Source organism: Phyllobates terribilis, unplaced genomic scaffold (assembly GCF_046119375.1).
Source record: "Phyllobates terribilis strain yellow unplaced genomic scaffold, ASM4611937v1 Scaffold_3__8_contigs__length_932513732, whole genome shotgun sequence".
Taxonomy (NCBI): domain Eukaryota; kingdom Metazoa; phylum Chordata; class Amphibia; order Anura; family Dendrobatidae; genus Phyllobates; species Phyllobates terribilis.
The window spans coordinates 372,118,455-372,137,982 of record NW_027362763.1 but is presented as its reverse complement, the minus strand read 5'-3'; positions in this window follow the sequence as shown (position 1 = coordinate 372,137,982).

The window sequence follows — 19,528 nt, the reverse complement described above, 5'->3', positions numbered from 1 at the left end:
AAGCCCCCATAAACATTCACACATCTCCACCGTCCACCTCAGACCAGCAGAGGGAGCCCGTTAGGGATATAAATAGGGAAGGTGGAGCTAGGCAGTTCAGTTCCTCTGAAGAGTTCCTGCAGTAGAGAAGCCTAAGAGAGGTCAGTCTGCAGTGGAGCTCAGTCTAGTCTAGAGAACTCAGTTAATAGTTCAGCAGTGGAGCACAAGGCTCCTGCTAGCTAGATTCAGGGAGCCGAGATAGAGCTTAAGGTGTGCCGGCGCCATAAGATCGTTGAAGCACGGCAAGCTGCCGTTAGTGTGTATAGCCTAGTGAGGGCCCGAGTAGGCCGAAGGCGAGTGGCGAGTTAGTACATAAGGGGCAGAGGAGCTTAACCAGCTCACCCCGAAGCATTTACCGGACACCGGATCCGAGCTTACCGGGATCTCTATGACCCAGTAAGGCATAACCGGAATCCCTGGAGAACTACAAGTCCCAGGATCGCTAAGGTGCTGATACTTAACAGAGCCAGGAGACGCTTAGGCCCCGCATATTGGGAGCGTGAACTCCAAGAGAAGGCCCTACCACAAGGTCAGCCAGCGCAGGACAGAGACAAAGTTAGGCCTAGCTCCAGGCAGGTCAGAAACTTACTACGCAGAGGCAAGAAACAGGAGGCCCTACACCTGCTCATTGGGGAGGATCCTGATATGCACCCTTCACCCTACAGTGCTCCGGGATGTGCCTGAATTTCCTCCAGTAAAAGGTACTGAAGTGACTACCGTGTCCGTTCCCGTTCTTGCTCTGACCCAGCTGGGTCTCGCCTGTCCTGCATTCCCCCTGCATACGCTGCCCTGAGACCTAGCTCCACCTGTGGGGAGCTATACCATCGAGCTGCCTTATCACGGACCTCAGTGGACTGCTGCAGCGCTGGTGCTTCTCACCAGATACCACAGGTGGCGTCACGAACTCTTATAAAATTAACAATTATCTCCCCTTTTAAAGAGTGACCCCAGGGTAGGGGCCAGGGAGCCGACCACCGCGACATCCCCAAGGCCAGACAAAGGCCCGGGTGACCTCATCGACTGGCTGACTGTGGGTTGACAGTAAGTGGGATCTCCAACCTTGTCATCATCACCCTGTGTGTTATCACACCCGTCGTCCTCAAAGCCAACTTCTTCCTGCCCTGACCGAAGAGTCAAGTTGTCGCTCCAATCACGTATTTGAGTCTCATCATCGTCTTCATCATTGTCTCCACCAACAGGAGTTACAGTTTGGGAACGAGGGTCTACATTATGCTCAGAACCTTCTTCATCTGGTCCTGGATCCGACTTATAAAGATTCTGGGCATCAGTGCAGATCATTTCCTCATCTGGATTAACAGAAGCTCTGGAGCAGACCTCCGTTTCCCAGGCTATAGTACGAGTAAACAGCTCTGCAGACTCAACCATCTGTGTTACCCCATACTCAGACGGGCAGCTGGAGACTTGGGAGCTGTGAGGAAGCAAGTGCGATTGGGGTGACACCTCTGAGGACTGGAGTATTTGTGATGTTGAAATTGAGGTGGAGGAGAGCCCACTTGAAGGAGCACTTGATATCCGTTGAAGCACCTGCTGTTTTTGTGCCTCATCTGGAATTTGTAGCGATGGGCGTGTCCGTAACAAAGGGATCGTATCACATTGTCCACGAAAAGAAGTCGACATGTTAGTTTGGCTGGAAGATGGTCTTTCTTCTGCAGATGTTACTCCCCCCCCACCCCGGGGGGGCTCGACCCACCAGCGGACAGGCACCAGTATTGGGAGAGGGGGGCTGGCCATCAGGGTCCACCGCGGCTCTGGCACAAACCCGGCGACACGGAGGTGGCACGGGCAGGAACGGACTGGCCGTGTCGGCTTCTCACTTTTTGGATTTTAGAAGGGCATATCTGTGTCTCCCCCTCCTTTTACTCCTCCACCTCTTTTCTTTTCGCATGACTATATGTACTTGTCACTTTTCCATGTGTTAGTTATGTCTTCTGAGCAGTTTGTCAGCTTTTGGACACCTTTGAAGGTGTTTTCTATGTGTTTCTATGTGTTTTTGTTTGCCTGCCATTGGTTTTAACGGTGTTCGAAGGTGTTCGACGAACAGTTCGGCGAACACAAGGGTGTTCGACGAACCGAACCGAACTCGAACACTACGGGGGTGGCTCAACACTATTATACACCTTTTTGAGCACATGCATTGTATCTCTTTATGATTGTTACTAAAAATGTCAACCAATACTAGCAAGGGTAATATTTAATTATATGATCCTCTGTGTTCTGGATGAACTGAGGCTGACTCTTCTAAACCCTATTTACTTGGTACTTGGCATTGTGAGGTGTGGTTTGCATGTATATACAGCTATAAGCTGTTGATGGTAATTAAGAAGACCCAGGGTTCATTATATGGCTCTTTGGGTTTTTTTTTATATAAAGAAATTTTAATATATATCTAATAAACGTTATATTTTAACTACCTTGCTTATGATCTTATGTTCATGCCTTGCGGCATCCTAGTTTGTAGCAGATAGATCCACCACGTCTCACAATTGAGTAATTTTCTTTGGTGATCTCCTCCCCTGTAGGGTCTATTCACCCACTCTGTACCTACAACCATACATGAAGCAGTGTTTCCACCATGATGGGCCGAGAAATGTTTTGAGGCAGCCGAGCATTTGGAGATTAGTTTATTGACTGCAATGATTAAAGACCTGCTGGTCTGTCTGTCCATCCCCCCATGGTGTTGTGACATCTAAGATGAATTGTTTTAACTTGAATTAGTAAAAAAAATTATTTATGGAGTCTGTTGGATGCTAGATTACTTCTCACGTGATCACAATTACCTGCGGCACTGATGGCTTTCGAAGCACTGGGCTCCAGAGTGGGTGAGCTGTCCTTTTTTTCTCTTTTTCATTCTAAATTTATGTGACATCAAAATTCATGACAATCAAAGTATCCAGAACTGTATCACAAGTCCTCCCACTGACACTTCAAAAATTCTGACTAGAAAACACTAAAACTAGAGTAGAAGCCTTAGAACCTTTTTTTAAGTCAACATAGGTGAGAGCAAGCAGGGGTCAGAGAAGCAAAAATCACCGTCTATAGCAAACATCTTTTTTACCCAAAGGAACCAAAAAGAAAAACTAGAGAGGAAAGAGAGGGAGTAAAAAAGTGGAAAAGTGGATGACCTTATGGTTCACTTGATGAGAAACCAGAGCGGTCTGGAAAATCTTCAATTTATCTAACCTGAGGCTTGAGTAAGCAGTACTCAAAAAGGGATTATTATTAAGCTTAGCCAATTATATCAACCATTTTCAATTATTCATAGGTTTATACACTAACAATAACAAAAAATAACAAAACAAAATCATTTTGTACTAAAAAACGAGAAGGGGCAGAACTATACTGCTTTATACAGGGGGCTCACACGGTGAGGTGAATCCTCTAAGCCCAAGTTTCGGGAGGGCACATGGGCCACGGGTGTTGGTGCGGCAGACAGATGGAGCATACAGAACATGGACACATAGAATTCCAACTAAAAGTTTAATAAAGTCCTGGAAACCACAGACAGATAGCAGAGTTACTGGACACCTTGGGCAGATATCAGAGTTATTGAACACTTCGGGCAGATAGCAAGGTTACTGAACATCTCGGGCAGATAGCAGAGTTACTGAATACCTCGGGCAGTTAGCAGAGTTACTAAACACCTCGGGCAGATAGCAGAGTTACTGAACACTTTGGGCAGATATCAGAGATACTCAACACCTCAGGCAGATAGCAGAGTTACTGAACACCTCAGGCAGATAGCAGAGTTACTGAAGACCTCAGACAGATAGCAGAGTTACTGAACACCTCGGGCAGATAGTAGAGTTACTGAAGGCATCAGAAAGATAGCAGAGTTACTGAACACCTCGGGCAGATAGCAGAGCTAGGTCACAGTCCCACTATCAGTATTTGGTCAGTATTCGGTCTGTATATATGTGAGGGGAGGTATTTGTCACTCAGGATGCTCTCCTGTGTGAACTAAGACCTACTTTGTTTCTGCCAGCATGTTATATACTGGTGGGTTTACTCTGTTAAAGGGTGTGCGGCTTTATGGGAATGGCAAAGAGGGCGGGACACCATTCCCCCTACCTCCCCTCGGGGTGTGGCTGAGCAATGTGTAAAAGCTGAGTCCCTTTTTTTTCTCTGGAGTGTGGTCTGGAGAGTGAAGTCTCCATATAGTGTTGTGGAAGCTAAACAGAGACTAAGAGTATAAATGGCTTACAAAAAAGATTGTTTATTAATAGATAAATATACAGTACAAAAATTCATTTTAAATATCAAATGTAGGAAAAGGGGAAAAAAAAGTGCAAAGTGCCTAAACCAAGGTCCCCAAAAGTTCACTGCATCCCATCCCAAATGCTGAAGAAGTTGCGACCATCAGAATTTCAAGCCACACTCACCACTGCAGTAGTGGCCCGAATGGATGTGGGAAAACCCCAATTGCCAAGTAGGAAACAGTATGTACTCACCGCAAAGTGGATGGGAACGCAGGGAAGGGGGGAACCTCAGGGTAGCAGGCGCACCTCGACGCACATTTCGCTGTCACAGGACAGCTTTCTCAAGAGGAAGTGTTTTTTTTCCCCTTTTCCTACATTTGATATTTAAAATGAATTTTTGTATTGTATATTTATCTATTAATAAACAATCTTCTTTTGTAAGCCATTTATACTCTTAGTCTCTGTTTGGTTTTATATATGCTGTGAGTAGGCTGTCTGGGTAAGGCCCGGTTGTCCAGGATTCGAACCCGTTTTTTTTGGTTATTTGACATGTTGGCTGCTGTTTATAAAGTGTTGTGGAAGCTGCAGAGCTTTTTACAAGGACTTTGCATGTGCAGTTTATGCTACCGAGAGTGGGTGAAACCCGCTCCCCTATGGACTGAGCTATATTTTGTTTTTGTTTTCCCGTTTAACCCAGTGCGGTCTTGTTTATTTTTCCTGTGGAACCCTGCATGAATTTATGCCAGATAATAAACCAGCAGAAAGGTAACCTGAGAATGTGTGTCCTGAGTCTGCCTCCGGGAGAGCCGAGCGAGTCGTCTTGCCACAGCACGGAGTGACTGAAACATAACACCTGAGCACGCTGAAGATACTCGGAAAACACCCGAGCATGCTCTTAAATCTCGAGAAACGAGCATTCTCGCTCATCACTAGTCCTAGAGGATCAGGGGCAGGTAGCAGACAGAACTTTGGAGAAACTAGAAAATCTGAATATCTTGGAAGCTGCAGACAACCAGAAAGACACCTTGGAAACTGCAGATAGGTTGCGAAAATGGAAACCACAGGCAAGTAGGAGACAATACTGGAAACTGCAGGCAGGTTGCATAACTGTAAACCACAGGCAAGTAGGAGGCAATACTGGAAACCGCAGGCAAGTAGGTAGCAATACTGGAAACCGTAGCCAAGTAAGTAGCGATATTGGAAACCGCAGGCAGGTAGGTAAAGTCCTCCCCTGTCGTGTAGCTAGGTTACTGGAAGCTGCAGGCAAGCAGGGAAAGTCCTCTACTGACAGGTAGCAAGGTTACTGAAAACCACAGACAAATTGGTAAAGTCCTCTTCTGACAGGTAGCAAGGTTACTGGATACTGAAAGCAAACAGGTGAAGTCCCGAAGACCACTGTCAGGTAGCAGTATTACTGGAAACCACAGAGAAGTAACTCATGGACGGGAAACCACAGACTTCCTGATCACTGTGGACTGGAACTGTACATAGACAACTAAGAGTTAGTAGCAAGTCCTATAGCAATACAAAAACCCAGGTGTGAGTCTTGAGAGGCCATAAATAGGTCTAGAAAATACAATACATGGGAGCTACTTGCAAAGCCCTATGTGAAGCACAAGAAAATAAAACGGACTGAGGCATAAGCACAACACAAACGATCACCTGTAGGCATACAGAGGAAGAAACAATATTAAGCCCCTTTCTACATGCTACACTGAAACCCAAATAATTTTTTTACCCAATAGAGAGCTAAGAATGTATAATAACAATATTTTATGAAACCGTATCCAAAATATTCACCTGTATTAAAAATCCTGTTAACAAATGCAAAAATAATATCAGTAAATCTGAGAAATTTTCCCTTAGAAACCTAGAAAATAATGTGTCTATTGTTATAAGATCAGCCAACAAAGGGTGAGGAACAGTGACATAAAAGTACTCTGATTATGTGAAAGAGGCAATGAAACTACTTTCAGACAATTAATTCTCTATTTCCAAAAATAGAAAAAGAATTGCTAGAAACGAAAAATGAGGCCTATCATAAACTGAACATCAATAAAATGAAAAGAGATTTCTTTTAATCTCCCAGCCTAATAAACCCATCTTTTGCCATCTCAGAAAGGAACATAAATCAATAACACACCCACCAGGATGTCCCATTATCTTAGGGTTAAACTCCATTACTAGTAATTTATCCCAATATATTGATTTTATTCTACAAGAACATGTCAAAGATCTACCCAGCTACCTAAGGGATTTAATACAGCGGAACTGGCAGACATAAAATGGATGGAGATACCTTTATTACTCTAGATGTATGTGCACTCTGTACTGTACTAACATAAAACACTCTCTGGGTCTCAAATGTGTCAATCACTTTAAGAGACATTTCAAAATTTCAAATATTCAGAGAAACTTTGTAATCATGAGATTAAAATATATTTTGGATAAGAACGTCTTCAAATTCAACAACACCATCTACCATCAAACAAACGGTGCCACAATGGGTACACGTGTAGCACCCAGTTTCACAAATCTTATCATGGGGTGTTTTAACAGTTAATACATTTTGGAAAAACAATGACTAAAAAAAATATAATTTCTTACTGTCTATTGACTACTTATTTCTGGTTTAGGTAGATCAACCTGGAAGTGCACAGTTCTGCATAAAGGATCTCAAGAAAAATACGTAGGGAGAGGTACTGCAGAATGAGGGACAAAGTTTTTGCTGCGGATAGGCAGTGATTCGACACCAATTTTATTTCTTTTGTCTGCAAAAACAGCCTTTATTAGGGCTCATTATAATCAATATTAATACTGCTGTTAGCAGTAGTTAGGGAGAGATTGTGGAGGGATATTGTAGGACAGGATAGGGTTCATTTCACGTCCTTTCTGCTGCTGGAACTCATATCATTAGCCCTTGTCAGGGCTAAAAATATTCTTTTTGCTCTTAATCCTGCAAATAGTTGTGAAAAGAGATATTATACGTTGTGCGTTAAAAGAATACAGTCAGACTTGATTGATTGGAATAGCATTGCTATATAGTGCAAGCGGTGAAAAAAGTCCATCTGAGGTGTGCTAAATTTGCTGCAATACAGATACTGCAAAGTTTTCTCAGCCTCAAAATACTTTAAGCCATTTAAACTGCTCAAGTTGTGCGTTAAAAGCATACAGCCAGACTTGGTTGATTGGAATAGCATCACTATATAGTGCAAGCAGTGAAAAAAGTCCATCTGAGGTGTGCTAAATTTGCTGTGATACTTTTGTCAGATTCAAGTTATTTCTGTGACCATTGCAGGTTTTTCTTTCATTAAACGAGGGGTACCAACAATTTTGACCACGTGTGTATGTGGATCCCTGTAATATACCTATACTGATGAATTGTGCTGATCCCTAACTATGTTATGAATACTATCAGCTTTTCAGGTCTTTTTGCTGTGTGGTTAGCAAGATGGGATCAATAATTACTGTCATTTACCATTTGGTCATACTGACATGGAATACTGTTTCTGAGTTTATCTGGAGCTATTATATGTTCCACTACCCAGACATAGTCTTTTAAAAATTGTGAGATTTCTGGTTTTTTTTGCGGCTTCTGACTTACGTTCACCTTTTTCTATCTTTGTCACATTTGTAGCATTCTTAAGACTAGGATAGGGGTGTTCTAGGGACACGAGGGACACCGATGTTGAGCGGGGGCGCCACAAAGTAGAAATTAGGGTGCCAACCTCCGCTGTCAGGAAGGGAGAGCTATTAGGGATAAACTAGGGACAGGAGAGTCCGTATGCCTTCCTGTTTGGTGTATTACCTGATTTTGGTGTTCCCTGACTATTTTATTGTTTTTGTGGGGATTTTTTCAGTCCTTTTTAAATAAATTAATAAAGGTTATTTTTTAGGGGTCTAATCTCCTCTGGTTCTTTTGTTATAATTAGACCCTGTCTATATATATTTTTTTAGTTGCCTTGTTGAAAGATATAACAGACAAGACTGATCTGTGGCTCTTGCCCCTGAACCTATAGCCAGGCATGATGATGTGTGACAATGTCTATAACCTGGTGGCAGATCTGAAGCTTGGCAACCTCGCGCACATACCATGCCTGGCCTACGTGCTCAACTTAGTGGTTCAGCGGTTTCTCAAAACCTACCCAGATCTGCCTGAGCTTCTTGTGAAAGTCCCCCGCATGTGTACCCATTTCCGCAAGTCAGCTACAGATTTCACCGCCCTGGCAGATCTTCAGCAGCGTTTGCAACTTCCAGCTCACCGACTGGTGTCCAATGTCACCATGTGTTGGAACTCAGCGTTACATACAGTACAGACCAAAAGTTTGGACACACCTTCTCATGTAAAGATTTTTCTGTATTTTCATGACTTTGAAAAATGTACATTCACACTGAAGGCATCAAAACTATGAATTAACACATGTGGAATTATATACTTAACAAAAAAGTGTGAAACAACTGAAAATATGTCTTATATTATAGGTTCTTCAAAGTAGCCACCTTTTGCTTTGATGACTGCTTTGCACACTCTTGGCATTCTCTTGATGAGCTTCAAGAGGTAGTCACCGGAAATGGTTTTCACTTCACAGGTGTGCCCTGTCAGGTTTAATAAGAGGGATTTCTTGCATTATAAATGGGGTTGGGACCATCAGTTGTGTTGTGCAGAAGTCAGGTGGATACACAGCTGATAGTCCTACTGAATAGACTGTTAGAATTTGTATTATGGCAAGAAAAAAGCAGCTAAGTAAAGAAAAACGAGTGGCCATCATTACTTTAAGAAATGAAAGTCAGTCAGTGCAAAAAATTGGGCAAACTTTGAAAGTGTCCCCAAGTGCAGTTGCAAAAACCATCAAGCGCTTCAAAGAAACTGGCTCACATGAGGACCGCCCCAGGAACGGAAGACCAAGAGTCACCTCTGCTTCTGAGGATAAGTTTATCTGAGTCACCGGCCTCAGAAATCGCAGGTTAACAGCAGCTCAGATTAGAGACCAGGTCAGTGCCTCGCAGAGTTCTAGCAGCAGACACATCTCTTCAACAACTGTTAAGAGGAGACTTTGTGCAGCAGGCCTTCATGGTAAAATAGCTGCTAGGAAACCACTGCTAAGGACAGGCAGCAAGCAGAAGAGACTTGTTTGGGCTAAAGAACACAAGGAATGGACATTAGACCAGTGGAAATCTGTGCTTTGGTCTGATGAGTCCAAATTGAGATCTTTGGTTCCAACCACCGTGTCTTTGTGCGACGCAGAAAAGGTGAACGGATGGACTCTACATGAATGGTTCCCACCGTGAAACATGGAGGAGGAGGTGTGATGGTGTGGGGGTGCTTTGCTGGTGACACTGTTGGGGATTTATTCAAAATTGAAGGCATACTGACCCAGCATGGCTACCACAGCATCTTGCAGCAGCATGCTATTCCATCCGGTTTGCACTTAGTTGGACCATCATTTATTTTTCAACAGGACAATGACCCCAAACACACCTCCAGGATGTGTAAGGGCGATTTGACCAAGCAGGAGAGTGATGGGGTGCTACACCAGATGACCTGGCCTCCACAGTCACCAGACCTGAACCCAATCGAGATGGTTTGAGGTGAGCAGGACCGCAGAGTGAAGGCAAAAGGGCCAACAAGTGCTAAGCATCTCTGGGAACTCCTTCAAGATTGTTGGAAGACCATTTCCGGTGACTACCTCTTGAAGCTCATCAAGAAAATGCCAAGAGTGTGGAAAGCAGTCATCAAAGCAAAATGTGGCTACTTTGAAGAACCTAGAATATAAGACATATTTTCAGTTGTTTCACACTTTTTTGTTAAGTATATAATTCCACATGTGTTAATTCATAGTTTTGATGCCTTCAGTGTGAATGTACAATTTTCATAGTCATGAAAATACAGAAAAATCTTTAAATGAGAAGGTGTGTCCAAACTTTTGGTCTGTACTGTATGTTGGCAGGGCTTTTTGAACAGCAGAGGGCAGTAGTTGAATTCCAGCTCCAACATGCCCGCTGGTATTCTGGTCAGCCTCCGCACATAAGATGAGTGGGCATGGATGTCTAGTATCTGTGTGGTTTTCTAGAACTTTGAGGACTCGACCAAGATGGTGAGTGGCGATGACGTCATAATCAGCGTAAGCATCCTGCTTCTCAGTCTACTGAAATACTCGCTGCTCACAAATAAAGAGGAGGCTTTGCAGGCGGAGCAAGTTGAGATGGAGCAAGAAACTATACAGGCTGATGCTACACAGCCCAGCCTCATCTCATCTTCTCAACACGGATTGGGTGATAATGAGGAGGAGGAACAGGAACTGGTTACCTCCGCTACAGACGGTACTACCCACACCACCTTCATCCCGTCTGTTCCGCGTGGATGACCTCAAGACAAGGATGTGAGGGAGGACAAGAAGGAGGCGAGATGGACAGTCGTCCTCTTGGTGAGGACAGGGAAGTCTTGGCTGTTGGCAGTCTCGCACACATGGCTGAGTTTATGTTCCATTGCCTCTCCCATGACCCTCGCGTTGTATGCATTTTGGCCAACACTAATTACTGGTTGGTCACCCTTCTAGAACCACATTACAAGGAGAACTTTACATCTGTCGTTCCCAAGGTGGAGAGACCTAGGAAAATGAAGCAGTACCAGAGGGCCCTAGTTGAAGATTTATTAAAAAATTCAAATCTGACAAAGGTGGCGGCAAAGGTCACAGTTCCTTGGACAACCAAGGAGTAGACACGAGGGAGACACACACCACATGCAGTAAAGGCAGGAGAACACTACCAAAGGTCTGGGACCGTTTTCTCAAGGCCTGATGCGTGGGGTATTCTGACAAAGAGGGAAATGTTGTGGAAGATGCTGAAAAAGAAGTACTTTGCAGACTGTACCAGCATCCTCCGTGATTCCTTTGTGCCTTACAACTATTGAATGTCTAAACTGGACACGTGGCATGAAATGGCTCTATAAGCCTTGGAGGTCCTAGTCTGCCCTGCTACTAGCGTTTTGTCAGAGCGGGTTTTTAGTGCTGCCGGGAGTATTATAACTGATAGGCGCATCCACCTGTCAACTGAAAATGCTGACTGACTGACTCTTATCAAAATGAACAAGGGCTGGATTGGCCCAGACTTCTCAACATGATCGGATGACAGCAGCAGAACATAAACTCGAATACAGTGTTTTTTTAAAAAAAATTCTGGTCTATTCCCATGTACCCCTTCCCACCCAAAACATTGGGTTCAGGATTTAGTCTTTTTTGTGTCGTCCTCCTCCTTCTCCTCTTCATCCACCCCCATATCAACAGGGTGATCATGCTACCCTCGCTATAAATTTTAGGGTGCTTATGATGCCCGCATTAATAATTTTTAGAGGCCTACCTCTAACATTCTTTGATATATAGACCGTATTTTTCAGACTATAAGACACACTTTTTTCCTCCAAAATTTTGGAGAAAAGTGGGAGGTGCGTCTTATAGTCCGAATGTACTATACTGTTGCTGTGGCTGTGGCTGAGGGGGGGAGCGGCAGCACAGGAGGCAGGAGCTGCTGTTGCAGCTAACACTGTGCCCGCTGCTAAAGAAAATGAATATTCACTGCTTCCCACTCCCACGGGTGTGTGAAGCACTGAATATTCATTCTCAATAGCAGGTGCACAGTGTCGGCAGCAACCGCGTTTCCTGCAGCGGCTCTGCTGTCACGTATGCCCGCTATTAAAGAGCATGAATATTCCTTCCTCTCCATGCCCATTTTCCTCCTCTAAAACCTAGGTGCATCTTATAGTCGGGTGCATATTATAGTAAGAAAAATATGGTATATACATCCCATGGGTAAATGTTTTCCAGCCCATGAACGTAGTGCATGTGCATTACCAGTCTAGGATACCTACTCCTTAATAATGGGAAAAAAATGTTTTCTGAGGCCCCCCAATACATCTCTTCAAAGGGGTATTGGAGTGCCTCCTTCTATTTTTTGGCATCCCTTGCACTTAGTGCATACGCTTTATAAGTCTAGGAGACCCACTCCTTAGTAATGGGAAAAAATGCTTTTCGGAAGTTCCACCTTCTAATTGAGGGAATATTTTTGGAAACTAAAAGAGCTGGTGGGTTCCATTTGTATATGATCCAGTGCCTTATTGTGGGTTATCGGGTGGTCATCACTGGTGTTGAGCCACCCCCGTAGTGTTCGAGTTCGGTTCGGTTCGTCGAACACCCGTGTGTTCGCCGAACTGTTCGTCGAACTGTTCGTCAAACACCTTCGAACACCGTTAAAACCAATGGCAGGCAAACAAAAACACATAGAAACACATAGAAAACACCTTCAAAGGTGTAAAAAAGCTGACAAACTGCTCAGAAGACACAACTAACACATGGAAAAGTGACAAGTACATATAGTCATGCGAAAAGAAAAGAGGTGGAGGAGTAAAAGGAGGGGGAGACACAGATATAGGCATATCATGCCCTTCTAAAATCCAAAAAGTGAGAAGCCGACACGTTCAGTCTGCTCCTGCCCGTGCCACCTCCGTGTCGCCGGGTTTGTGCCAGAGCCGCGGTGAACCCTGAAGGCCAGCACCCCTCTCCCAATACTGGTGCCTGTCCGCTGGTGGGTCGAGCGAGCCCCCCTGTGGTGGAGGCAGCTCTAAGATTTTTAATTTAAATTGTCTCTCTAATTTGAATGAATACACTTTAAATCCATTTACAAGGATCTATTGGAGGGCAAGTCTCATGCCAGCAGCCGCGTAATTCCAGCTCCAGTAGCGTCCACTAAAGCTGCTGCAGTTAAAAAGCTTTTATAAGGATCGAGCACGGCTGTCCACCGCAAGGCATCCTACTGCCAGTCCCAGCCCCTATCTATGCCTTGGGGTGCCTCCTGATGCTCTTCACTGAGTATCCCGTGGTCCCGAAGCATTTCCTTTGAAAAAATTAAGTGTCCAAACTACAGGTGGTGTAGCTTGCTTAACAGCCGGGATAATCCGCTGACTAGCAGACACTGCTACTAGGCACAAAGTATTTCCTGGGCTAGATGCAGTTAAAAATTTGTAATTAGATACTCTCGTTGGATGCTGAGAAAGCATTCCATAGAGTCTCCTGGCACGCCATATATGATTCTCTTAAAAAGCTTGGGGTAGGGGTCTAGGGGACCCTTTTATAGCCAAAATCACGGCCCTGTATCACAATACGTCACCTAGGCTGAAGATAAATGGAACTGTAGCACCCTGAGGGCTCAGTTGCTAGAGAGGTATTGCACCTCACCCACAGGTGTGATATCTCACTCTCAGGTAAGGATGGAGTGTGGATCAGGACCCAACACCTGCATGCATTACACCACATTGCCGTGGGGCAGGGCGACCAATATGCCTCTGAGATGGGCACGACAGTCGCTGTCCCTGGCTGGAGTGGGGGGAGGGAACACTGAGGAAGGGGAACCCTGTAGTGCAGGAGCAGGGAGGAAGCAGTTCCTGGGTGCATTGAGAAGGGAGTATAAAAGGTGGGCACCATCTTAGTTCAGTGCAGAGAAGTCTGAGCAGAAGTGGCAGGGAGCAGGGGCTCTGCATGAGCTCTGCTCCGGAGGCGGGCCTAGTAACAGAGGCCCAGGCCTGGAAGAGGGAGAAGGAAGGAAGAGGAGCGGAGAAGGCTCCAGGAACGAGGAATGAAGGGATCCCAGGGGTGCGGACGGGCGAGTCGCCACCGCACGCCCGAATCCACCTGCGTGGAGGGGTCAGGCCAAAGGGGGAGACCGGTCCCCGAAACTAGTGGAGGCAGGAAACGACCCTCAGCTAGAAACCGGAGGCTGTGACATTTTATGTGGCGCAGCCCCTCGCTACACCCGCTAGGAAGGCACCACATAGGGTCAGGGAAACTGGCGCCAAGTTTACCAAGAGGAGGCCCGAGGCAGCCGGACAGAAGGGTTGGTAAGAAAGGCCAGACAAAGGACACACAAAGGGGGTCCTGTGAAGCGCTCCAAAGTTATCTGGGAGTTGTCTGAGCCCCTCACCTGGTGAGCACAGTACGACGTGGGCAGCCGTTACCTGCAGACGTGGTCTGGATAATAAGAACTGTGAGTAAAGGCCCTGGACTGCATCACTGACTCCGTGTCGTTACTGCTGCTGCCCTGCACCATCACCCCCATCCTCCGCATACACTGCCCTGAGGCTATACTCCTCCCATGGGGAGTTATGCTACGCTCTGCTGCACCCACAACACCAGCCTCAGCGGTCTGCCCTGGAGCGGCGGTTCACTCTGACCGCAATCCACCGGTGGCGTAGTCGGACATTTAAACATCAAAACCACATAAATAGTTCCGCCACTGGTTTGACCACCCTGAGCCACGGAACCGGGTCGCCGCCACGAAGACTACAACCACCAGCATCCACCAAAAAGGGTCCGGCTCCGGGTGTCCCAAGGCCCAGGGGGTGCATCAGAACATTTTCATCACCTTTCACAATCACCAATGGGACAAGGCAGGGATGTCCTCTGTCCCCTCTCTTATACATCCTAGTGACGGAGCACCTGCTCTCATCAATTCGCCATAACCCCAATATTAGGTGGATTGAGGTGGGAGGCACCGAGTACAAGTGCTCTCTATTTGCTGATGATGTCCTAGTATATATCACTCAATCACATATATCCATCCATGCTGTTATGGCTGAAATAGATCACTTTGTTACATGGTCAAATTTTAAAATCAATGCAGCGAAGTCTGAGGCCCTCGATGTCTCCCTCCCCAAATCCATATAGGATTCCATCCAGTCCAACTTTCCCTTTGCCTGGCCCTCACAGGGTATCAAATACTTAGGAATTCCTATTCATAGAGACCTCTCCCATCTATGTTATCTTAATTTTGGGCCCTTTATTGAACAACTCCATACAGACCACGGTTGGCAAGTTAGAACTGTAAGATTCACTACGTGAACCACTGGTGTTTTGTGGAAAAGCACATGTACACTGTGTTCCAAATTATTATGCAAAAAGTGTTTAGGAGTGATAAGGGAAGAATTTGTTTGTTTATCAGTTAAACTCATTGATGGTGATGTGTGTCAGGGCTCTTTATATCACTGTAAGCAATTGCAGACACCTGTGCTAATTAGTTTGGCAGGTGTGTCCAATGAAAGGCAAGACTACTTAAGAAGGCTGTCTCACATTATTAAGCAGCCTACATTTTCTGCCAAAATGGGAAAGAAAAAGGTTGTGTCGGCTGCTGAGAAGCAACAAATTGTGGAGTGTTTAGGTCAAGGCATGACTACAATCAACATTGTGCGATGATCAGGATGAAGTGTCTTGGCAATCAAGAAGTATGTAGCTGATTCACAGTACACACGTGTGCGTGCTGATAAGGGCAAATTGAGGACTCTTTCCTACAGGCAATTAAGTCCCCCGTCCATACTTAATTGATACTTAATTGATCCCCCGTCCATACTTAACTGATCCCGCGCCGATATCTAATCGATACACTTGCACATCCCTAATTGATCCCCGTCCATACACCTATATATAAATAATTGTGTTTTGTACTTGTACATATATACTGACTGTATCCCCATATTTAGAATGACGTCCATGTTGGCCGGAGCCGTGCAGTGTACATCTTGCGCAATGTATGCATTCCCTGAGCTACCGCTCAGGGATCCATACTGCTGCGAGAGATGTGAGCATATCATGCACTTGGAAGCCCAAATCCTGGATCTAAGTGCTCAGATAGCGGCACTGAGGAGCATCGACAACATGGAACGGAGTTTGCTGCTCACCGAGCAGACACTCAATGGGTCAACACTGGGGGTGGAGCTTAGTGGGGAAGCGCAGGCTGAACAGGCAGGGAGCTGGGTAACAGTTAGAAGGGATAGAGGGAAGAAGTATAGGAAGGCTGGTTCAGAACCGGCATTATTGGAGCACGACAGATCCTCTGACCGCCGGGGGAGTGTATGCTCCAGTAATGAGGGGGAGGGGGGAAGTGTAGGGCAGGCTAGACAGGTCCTGGTAGTGGGTGACTCTATTATTAGGGGGACAGACAGGGCAATCTGTCACAAATACCGGGATCGCCGAACGGTGTGCTGCCTCCCTGGCGCTCGAGTCCGGCACATCGCGGATCGGGTTGACAGGTTACTGGGTGGGGCTGGCGAAGACCCAGCAGTCATGGTCCACATTGGCACCAATGACAAAGTCAGTGGTAGATGGAGGGTCCTTAAAAATGATTTCAGGGATCTAGGTAGGAAGCTTAGGGCAAGGACCTCCAAGGTAGTTTTCTCAGAAATACTACCAATCCCGCGAGCCACACAGGAGCGCCAACGGGAGGTTAGGGAGGTTAATAAGTGGCTAAAGAGTTGGTGCAAGGCAGAAGGGTTTTGGTTCATGGAGAACTGGGCCGACTTCGCTGTCGGCTACAGGCTCTACCGTAGGGACGGGCTGCACCTCAATGGGGAGGGTGCAGCGGTGCTGGGGAAGAAGATGGCTAATAGGTTGGAGGAGTTTTTAAACTAGAGACGGGGGGGGGGAACGAAGGAAATAGGTGGGATGTGAGGCAAGCAAGGGGGAAGGGGAGAAGTGAATATAATGAGGGTGGAGAGGGGGGTGGGGATAGTACATTTAGATCGTTAGAGAAGAATAGGATGCTAAATAACCCAAAAGTTTTATCTTGCATGCTGACGAACGCAAGAAGCCTGACCAATAAGGCGGATGAGCTGCGAGCGCTTATATCGGAGGAGAGGTATGACATCGTAGGTATAACAGAGACTTGGCTAGACGATAGCTACGACTGGGCGGTAAATTTAACAGATTATAGTTTATTTAGAAGGGACCAGAAACAGGGGAAGGGCGGAGGAGTCTGCTTATATGTAAAGTCACGTCTAAAGCCCAGACTAAGGGAAGATATAGGAGAGGGAGAAGAGGGGGTCGAGTCCATGTGGGTAGAGATAGAGGGGGCAAAAAATAATAATAAAATATTACTGGGGGTCTGCTATAAGCCACCCAATATAACAGAGGAGAATGAGAAACTGCTATTAGGACAAATAGACAAAGTAGCAAAACATAATGAGGTGATTGTAATGGGGGACTTCAACTACCCGGATATTGACTGGGAAACAGAAACCTGTAGATCGCAGAAAGGAAAAAGGTTCTTGACAAATATCAAGGATAATTATCTCTCCCAACTAGTGCAGGAACCAACGAGAGGAAAGGCAGTGTTGGACTTAATATTGACTAATAGGCCCGATAGAATAACTGAGGTACAGATAGGGGGGCGCCTAGGTAATAGCGATCATAATATTATCAATTTCAAAATGCCCTTCAGTAGGGTTATCAATAAGGGAACAACTAAAACATTAAACTTTAGGAGGGCGAAGTTTGATCAGCTGAAAGAAAACCTTCAACTTATAGACTGGGACAAAGTTCTTAATCAAGGAAATACGAATAGTAAATGGGAAACCTTCAAAAGAATTCTGAATACTCAGTGCGAGAGGTATATACCGTATGGGAATAAAAGGGCCAGAAATAAGAGGAAACCAATATGGTTGAATAAGAACGTAAAAGGGGCGTTAAATAGCAAAAAAGAGGCATTCAAGAGATTAAAACAGGAAAACAGCAAGGAGGCACTAATGTGTTACAAGGAAAAAACGAGAACCTGCAAAAAACAAATAAAAATAGCAAAGGAGGAAACAGAGAGACGTATTGCTAGGGAAAGTAGATCAAATCACAAACTGTTCTTTACGTATATAAATAGTAAAAGGATTAAATCGAATAATATTGGACCGATAAAAAGTGATGAAGGCAAAATCATAGAGAAAGATGAGGATAAAGCTAATCTATTAAATAAATTTTTTTCGTCAACTTTCACAAAGGAAAAAGAACTAACAGGCGAAATGAGAAGTGACAAGCTTAATCCTCCACTAAGTATGACAAATCTAACCCAAGCTGGGGTACAGAAACGCCTCAGTAACATTAAAATAAACAAATCACCAGGACCTGATGGCATACACCCACGGGTACTAAGGGAACTAAGTAATGTGATAGACAGACCGTTATATCTTATATTTAAGGACTCTGTTGAGACTGGGTCTGTACCACTTGATTGGCGACAGGCGAATGTAGTGCCAATATTCAAAAAGGGAGCAAAAAGTAACACCGGAAACTATCGGCCGGTGAGTCTGACGTCCGTTGTGGGCAAAATTTTTGAAGGCTTTATTAATGAGGCAATCATGGAGCATCTTGATGCTAATAATCTATTAACCCCGAACCAACATGGATTCATGAGGAATCGCTCCTGCCAAACAAACCTGATTGACTTCTACGAGGAGGTTAGCTCTCGAGTAGATCAGGGGGAACCAGTGGATGTCGTGTATCTCGACTTCTCAAAAGCGTTCGATAGCGTGCCACATAATAGGTTGGTATACAAAATGAGAATGATGGGGCTGGGGGAAAATGTCTGCAAGTGGGTAGCTAACTGGCTAAAGGATAGAAGGCAGAGGGTGGTTATAAATGGAATATACTCAGATTGGGTAAGCATCACTAGTGGGGTACCACAGGGGTCTGTACTAGGCCCAATGTTATTTAATATCTTTATTAACGACATAGTTAACGGGATAAATAGTAAAATATCAATATTTGCAGATGACACAAAGTTATGTAAAACAATTAATACAAAAGAGGATAGTGAAGACCTACAGAGGGATTTGGATAAGCTGGGTAGGTGGAGCATTAAATGGCAAATGAGGTTTAACGAGGAGAAATGTAAGGTCATACATATGGGAAGGAAAAATGGAAGTCACCAGTACTCACTGAATGGGAAATCATTGGGGAATTCAGAGATGGAGAAGGACTTGGGCATCTTGATTGATAGCAAACTAAATTGGAGTGCCCAAAGTCAGGCCGCTGCTGTAAGGGCAAACAGGGTAATGGGATGTATCAGAAGAGGTATAGCTGCAAAGGATGAGAACATTGTTCTTCCACTGTACAAAGCACTGGTCAGACCACACTTGGAATACTGTGCTCAGTTATGGGCCCCAATATATAGAAAGGATATAAATGAGCTTGAAAAGGTACAAAGGAGGGCAACAAAATTAATAAGGGGAATGGAGGGACTGCAATACCCAGAGAGGTTGGCAAAACTAGGACTATTCAGCCTGGAAAAGAGAAGGTTGAGGGGGGACATAATAAATGTGTACAAATATGTTAGGGGACAGTATAGAGACCTTGCCCGGGATTTGTTCAAAAGGAGGGATATTACGGTAACAAGAGGGCATTCACTAAGACTGGAAGAGAAAAGGTTTCAGCACCAGCATAGGAAGGGGTTCTTTACGGTAAGAGCAG